The sequence below is a fragment of the Lactuca saligna genome, chromosome 6 (assembly GCF_052625555.1).
Source record: "Lactuca saligna cultivar CGN05327 chromosome 6, ASM5262555v1, whole genome shotgun sequence".
Classification (NCBI taxonomy): domain Eukaryota; kingdom Viridiplantae; phylum Streptophyta; class Magnoliopsida; order Asterales; family Asteraceae; genus Lactuca; species Lactuca saligna.
Window position 1 is genome coordinate 144,489,699 of NC_136422.1, and position 8,223 is coordinate 144,497,921.

An 8,223-nucleotide genomic window follows, 5' to 3' on the forward strand; every position below is an offset into this window, starting at 1 on the left:
CCTAGCTCTACTTTAAGATTGAGATCCTGGACATGTTTCGAGATCATAACCCCTAACCGTTATAAAAATTAATAATTAACAATACAAATTTGTTACACATCTAATAAATCAATCATATACAAGGTTGTCAAAATCGCGATCTTGATCGTAGGATTGTACGATCCTACGATCCTAAGTATGAAAAACGAGTTGGATCATATACAAATCTTATTTGGGGTAGGATCGCAGGTAAGATCATATGATCGTAGAATCGAGATCCGATCCAATACTACATTTCCTTTATTTATTTATTTATTTTTGAAAAAAAATGAATTTACCACTTTATATCTTTTACCTTTTACCAATTTATCATTTATCATTTTTTGTTGTAAGTTGTGACTAAAGTTTTGAAGTTTTTGTAGTTTTTGAACGGAAAACTGAATGTTTGAGATATTTTTCATACGACAAAAGAAAGATTTGAGATCTAACCGGAAGTACTTTAAAACATTACTTTAATCAAGTTCTTAATTTTTTTGTTAGTTAAATTCAAGTTTAATTTAGTTCATAATTTAAAATTTAATTTAGTTTACTTTTCTATCGGTAGTTTAATTAATAGCTTAACTCTCTAAAATCAAAGCATACTCATTCTTTTATGTTGGACACATGTTTTTACCACAACTATATTGCTTCATGATTAGGTACAATTGTGTGATAAATGTTAGAGTCAAGTTAATTAAAATCAATGTTATAAATTTAAAATTATATATATATATATATATATATATATATATATATATATATATATATATATATATATATGGGAAAAGTGAATATACCCTTAAGGGTATGTAAGCTTAGGTACTCAAACTAATCATAATACATCGTTTTGTATCATATATATACACTGTAATTGTCCAATATTCTTATAATTCAACTTCTAACTTGATTTACTTCCAATATTTTTATAAATTTCATATTTATCTTCGTATTACATAATTTCATTTTGAACTATAATATATATACCCTATAAGGTGTTCGGCAAAAAGATATGATGTAAAAGGAATATAATAATGAAATTTTAAAAATCTTGAAAGTAAATCTAGTTAGGGATTAATGTTTAAGAACAATATAATGAATATATCAAACAAAACCATGTATTATAGTAGATTTGGGTACCTAAGCTTATATACCCTTAAGGGTATATTCACTTTTTCGTGTATATATATATATATATATATATATATATATATATATATATATATATATATATATATATATATATATATATATAACCCATCAGGATGTAAAAAATGGGAGACGAGAATAATTAGAGTTAGAATTTTGAAGTCGCTTGCCGAATAATAAAAATTAATTTTTTTGTCTTTTGGATAAAAAAGGTTAAAAAAATCTTTTTATGTATGTAGTCATCTAAAAAATAAATGCTTAAAATGATATTTTTCAAATAATAATAATAATAATAATAATAATAATAATAATAATAATAAAATAACTCGTAATATGAACTTGAAATTTATATTTGTGACAAAAACATAATATTTTGCACTAAACTTCAAAGAAATACGTGATATTTGAATTTAGAGAGATTTCTAGATACTGGAAGACTAAATGACAAAGGCAAAGTTAGATCAACTATCTCCCAAATGACTTCAAACTAAAACTAGTCTTGTAACTTCTATGTTAACCCCGGGTTGTTAGTATTTTAACAAATTTGATTTAAATTCTAGTTAACTTTATTAAGCCATAATCTCACTAAATTAATATTAATTATTTATTTTTTAAATAAAACATTTTATTTCAAATAAAATTTTAATTTACCCCAAGAAACAATGTGTTACAAAGATCGTTTGTCTTGTTCAAACATTTGGTACTGTTATGTATTTTCAAGCATTTATATAGTAAGAAATTTTCAAATATTTAATATTGTAATGTATTTTGCATATTTAATATCCAAACTTTTACTTAGATTTGGCAATTAAATATTATCATTACAATAGTATTAATTATTTATTATTAAATTAGATTATTTACTTTTAAATAATTTTTAATTTATCCAAAGCAACAGGATGTTATAAAGAGGTTTGGTTTATTCAACATTTGGTACCTTTGATATCATAAGGTGTTTTCAAGCATTTGATATCATAAGAAATTTTGAAGTATTTAATAATTTAAGGTATTAATAGGCACATCTAATATCATACTTATTTTGGCACATTTGATACCTTAAGGTATTTTGGTGCATTTAATATCTTAAGGTATTTTGGTACATGTGATGCTTAAGGTATTTTGGTGCATTTGATATAATAAGGTATTTGGATATTCACGTTAAGTTTAAGTTCTTAGCGATTTTTTGCTGTTACAAATTTTCTAATTTTTAAATTGTTTGAAGGTTATTTTTGTTGAATTTTTTGGTTCATCGTAAGGTAGAGTTTGATGATGATGTTCTAAAATCCTAATCATGCATGACAATGTGTTTTTACGATAATGTAACACTTTTTGGAAGTGTTGCATTTGATAGTGTTGTATTACCATGCTTATTTCTTTTTAAGTCGGGGTTTTATTTGTTGTTGTAGGTTTATTATTGTTATGAGGGAGCCAAATATAGTCCTTATTGAGGTTGGTTACCTGGTTACCAAGTTAGCTTATTAGATATTAAAGTTTCCATATTACTAGGGTTTAAAAGTTTGTTTAGAAACTTTATAAGAATTTATATAAAGTATTAGATGTTATATTCTTGTTCATTTCTTCATTATTATTTTTCTCTCCTACCCCTCTGGAAGTTTCCTTCCTAGTGCAACCTTCTCTTATTATCAAAATAAATATAATGTCTTTATAGTTTTCCCGTTTTAGGTTTCCACTCAAATTTGTTGGTTCTTCATAAGTGTATGTGTTCCAAACAACTGCAGTTTTTAAACAAGCACATATCTTCATTTGGATCTTGACATTTGACCACCACTTTGAATTGGCGAAAGGAGTTGTCTTCGTGTAAATGGAACATCAAGTTATCCTCACATCTTTAAAGATTTATCATGTTGGGAGAGGGTGGTTTAACGACCCAAAACTTCAAGTACTTGACTATGCCATATACGGTGGGGTGGGTAGAGCTAGTCTTGATGAGCATGTTAAAGTAGATTGTTATTTGAGAAAGGCAACCTGCTTTAGTTGAATGTGAGATAAAAGGGAAAACGCAACGTGTTGGGTTTATGAATGTAATGTAAGGAAAGGTATTGATGACATGGGACATGTATCACTAGAATGTGACATGTGACAAACCAATGGGTACATGGCAAGTTCTAGAAGCCACATATAGATGTGACTCGACAATAAGAAATGTGACACGAACCAAGTGTCAGATACGTGAACAAGAGAGGACTGTGGCATGATATGGTGGCACACATGGATGCGACACGACGCATATTAGGATGCGACTCGTTCTTAACATACTTTTATATATATATATATATATATATATGTGTGTGTGTGTGTGTGTGTGTGTGTGTGTGTGTGTGTGTGTGTGTGCGTGTGTGTGTGTCTTGTGTGTGTGAAAAGGAGATTTTTCTGGGAATAGAAAAAGAGAGTGTTATAATGACAAGTATTAGGATGCATATTTAGTAGATAGTAGTTTTGTGGGTATGAATTCCCCACATCGTTAAAGGTTTTTTTCAGGAAACATCAATAAATGTTAATTTCCTTCATGAAACATCCTTAAAGGTTCCTTGAGTGGAACATTGTTAAAGGTTTCCTTTAGGAAACATCGCTAAAAGGTTTCCTTTAGGAAACATTGTTAAAGGTTCCATAAATGGAACATCATTAAGGGTTTCCTTCAGGAAACATCGTTAAAGGTTCTCTGAGTGGAACATCATTAAAAGGTTTCCTATGAGAAACACAGTTATAAATTTCCGCATATGCAGTCTATCAGCAAAGCTTATGTTGGGAAACAGAGTCCCCGTGTTTGACCTTTCTGACTTGTTGGAGTCTTAAAGATTGAAAGTGGTTTTCGTGATAATGAAATCTTGAAAGTTTAAAAGGACAGTGATGGATATGGAAGACTTGGAATGTATTGAAGTGACACTAATAAGTTGTAAACTCTAATAAAGTTTATAAAGGTTTTTGAAAAATCTTATTTTATCATGGATTCTTGTCATGATACTTGCTCAACCATAGTGAATTATGGTTGGGAAAAGTACAGGCGTTACAGATGGTCAATGGAGAAATGAAGGATTGTTGGCCGATATGTACATAAGTTCTTAATTTTGTTTTTCATCGATGTTTTATGTTGGTCATTTTGAGACTCATGTCATTTGAAGCTCGGCCTAAATCACTATTTTAAAAACCGGACCGGACCAGCCGGTTCAACCGGGAACCAGTGCTGGTTTCGGTTCTTTAGCCTCTGAAAACTGATAGTGAGCCAAACCGTAAGAAACCGGCGGTTTTTTATGAACCACGGTCGGACCATGCTGGTTGAACCAACTTCTGAACCGGTTTTTACTTTTTTTTTGTTTTCTTTAAACTAATATCAGACAAATCAGAAACCATTCCCAGATCCCAAATCCCAAATTGCTAAACGGCACAGACGCACAGTCGCACACCCAAACTCCAAACTCAAGGCGATAGATCACTCCATAGTCTGCGATTACAATCACAACTCTCCAGCTTCACATTCAACCTGCGATCAGGCGATCATTCCATTCCGATTTCTTCTTCACCTTCGTTCTCCGATCAATCCAATTCTGATTTCTGCTACACCACTGACGAGGCGACGAGCAATCCACCGAGTAGAGAAATTAGAAGCTTGAATTTCTTGGTTAGTTGATTCCATTCTTTGTTTTCTAGGATTTTATTTATTGTTTCTTACTTTCTTACCCTTTATGAAACTTAGCATCTGAATGTGGAAATTCTACAACAACAAGAGACATTCTTATATATTACATGTAATTTCTTTTAGGATTTTTAGATTGTTCGTATTACATTGCCATCGCATTGTTTGTTTCTTAATGTTAGATTGTTATTCATTGTTGTATACTTATCAGACTGTAGATCAGATTTTTGATTGTCTGTTTCTTAATGTTAGATTATTAGTATTACATTGCCATTGCATTGTTTCTTAATGTTAGTATCACTCTAGCATTCCATTTAAGATTTTTTAGATTGTGCACTTATCAGATTTTAGATTAGATTTTTTATTAGCATGCTCTCAACTATAACATTGTTAGTGTTTTAGATTATGAGTACTCCTGGTCAAGTTCCAATCCAAGTTGTAATCAATCTGGAGCACAATAGAATACTATACCATCTGGTTCAGAAGCTTCTACTCAACCAAATCTTCAATCAAAAAAGGATCCAGCTTGGAGGCATATTACTGAACTACGAGATGGAGCTGGAAAAAAGTCATATTTTTGTACCTTTTGTAAAAAAAAACATACAATGGTGGAGGTATCAATAGAATGAAACAACACCTTGCTGGAGTGCCCGGTAGTATTGCAGCATGTCCGAGTTGTCCCGGAGATATAAAGTTTCTCATGAAAAGTTCATTGGATGAAAATACCAAAAAATCAAAAGAGAAACATGTCGGTGTGCTCGGTGATACTTCGGGGATGAATAACTTGTATGATGTTGATGATTATGATGATGAGGTTCAAGCACTCACCCAATAAACAACTCAAAAAAAAAGATGGAAAAAGAAAAGCTCCTACCTCCCAAACACAAACTGTGCAACCTTTTTTTCAAACGGGGTATGCATAATCCATCTCAACCGTCAATTAAAGCAGCATTGCAAAGTAAGGAAAGATGGCATGAAACAAATTTAGCTCTTTTTATGTGGTTTTATGATTCTTGCATACCTATGAATGTTGTGAATTCTCCGCTTTTTCAAATAGCAATGTGTAAAGTCGCTAGTATGGGTCATGGATACATAGGGCCTTCATATCATGCGATGTGTGTGACGTTGTTGAAAGATGCGAAACAATTTATACAACTTATAGTTGATTCTTATAGACGTTATTGGTCAGAAAATGGTTGTACAATTATGGGAGATGGGTGGCGTGATACAAGACAAAGACCCCTTATCAATTTTATGGTGTATTGTGCAAAAGGGATTTCCTTCATCAAATCAGTTGATGCATCGAATATAGAGAGTAATGACCAAACTCTATGCAGCTTATTTAGTGAGATTGTTGAGATTGTTGGTCGTCAGAATGTACTTCATTCAGTCATTGATAATGTTGCAAACTATAAGGTTGCAGGAAGATTGTTATGTGAGAAATATTCGTCTATTGTATGGTCTCCTTATGCATCTCATTGTATGAACTTGATTATGAAGGATATGTCAGAGATGCCTCAAGTTGCTGATTTGGTTACACTTGCATCGAGGGTTACAGTTTTTGTTTATAACCACAAATGGCCATTAAATTGGTTAAGAAAAAGACCAGGTTGGACTGAGATTATTCGTCCGGGTGCCACTCGTTTTGGTACTGCATTTATCGCATTGAAGAGTTTGTGTGATCACAAACATGATTTGCAAGCTATGGTCACCTCGTCGGATCATAAAAAAGTGATTATATTGGAAAAAGCAAAAGAAGTTAAGCTTATCATATTGAATGAAAACTTTTGGAATAATTATGGTATCATAGTAAACGGGATGACTCCAATGTTGAGACTTTTATGGATTTGTGATTTGGATGAGAAGCCGACTTTAGATATAATTTTTTTATATTCTTTAATGATGTTTACAAATATATTATCATTTTTATTATTTTTAATGATGTTTTTTATAGATTATGTATACGAAGGGACGTATAGGGCAAAAAAAGGAATTAAGAAACTTTTCGCAACAACAAAGAGTTGTACCATCCTTACACTAACATCATTAAAAATCGTTGGGATAGGATGTTGCGTAAGAGTCTTCATGTTGCGGCTTATTGGTTGAATCCGGTCTTTCAATATGATCAAGAAAGTTTTTGTAAGAAACCAGAGGTGGTTGCGGGGGTTATGGATATGATTGAGGGTTACAGTAGTGATGGTACTATCAATGGTCTAACTCTTATGGACCAACTAAAGTTGTTTCGTGAGCATGAAGGTAGGTTTGGCAGAATACTTGCTTTTGCTTCTCGTAATTCTACTTGCCCAGGTAACATTTTTTAAAATTTTTATTAATGGCGAATTTTAGTAAAAAGATTATTATATTATTTTATTATTTTTCAATTAGATGAATGGTGGAAATTACATGGTAGAGATGCTCCGGAATTGCAAAAATTTGCAATTCGAATTTTAAGCCAAACAGCTTCTTTTTCCGGGTGTGGGCGGAATTGAAGTGTCTTTGAGAGAATCCACACTAAAAGAAGGAATCAGTTAGAGCATCAAAGGTTTAATGACCATGTTTATGTTCATTATAACTTGCGTCTACAAAATAGGTAACTTATACTTTCAAACCTTTTTCCCTTTCTTTATTTATGTTTAAAAGTATATTAATATTTTTTTTTTCTAGGGTCAAGGATCACAAAAAATCTTATGACCCGATTGATTATGAAAGCATTGATAAAATTGAGTTTTGGGTGGTTGATGAAATACCGGAAGGTGAATTAAGTTATACCGAATTGGAGAATATGGTTGAAGATGAGCCACCAAACTACAATGAATCGACAATGTTTGAATCTCAAGTTTCTCAAGGTTATTATTTTTTTTATTCTATCGATATTATTGTTATTCTTGTTTTTTTATTTGAGTTTAAGTTTTTCTAAAATTGAATTTCTATTTGATATTAAAGATGACGATGGAGTTGCTTTAGAACAAATTGATATGGATTCCTTGAAGATTAGAAAGTGATTGAAGTTTGGATTTTGATACAATTTATGTTATTTTGATGTTGTGAACTTTGTTTTTTCAATTTATGTAAAACTGACGTCTTCCGGTACGTCCGGTTTTCCGAACCGGTCCGTCCGGTTGAACCGATTGACCCATCGAACCGGTATGGCAGCCAATTCGATGTCCGGTCCGGTTTTCAAAACATTAGCCTAAATGTTGCAATTATGGTGTGTCAATGGATTTTTTTGCATAAATTCTTAATTTCCACATCTCTTCAAAATAGAGCTTGAAATTGAAAATGTACAGGTCATAGCACAACTGTTATTCATCTCAACTAGATGCTACGTGAAGGCATCAAAATGTGAGAATTAAACATTGGATATTAAACAACGAAAGAGGATTAGGATTTTGAGGTGTTCGAGTAAT

The 8,223-nt window shown here is 31.6% G+C and overlaps 1 pseudogene; it reads left to right on the forward strand.

Annotated features, from left to right (window-relative positions):
• Positions 1 to 5,668: 5,668 nt before the first annotated feature.
• On the forward strand, positions 5,669 to 7,818 carry LOC145002972 (uncharacterized; annotated as a pseudogene).
• Positions 7,819 to 8,223: the final 405 nt, after the last annotated feature.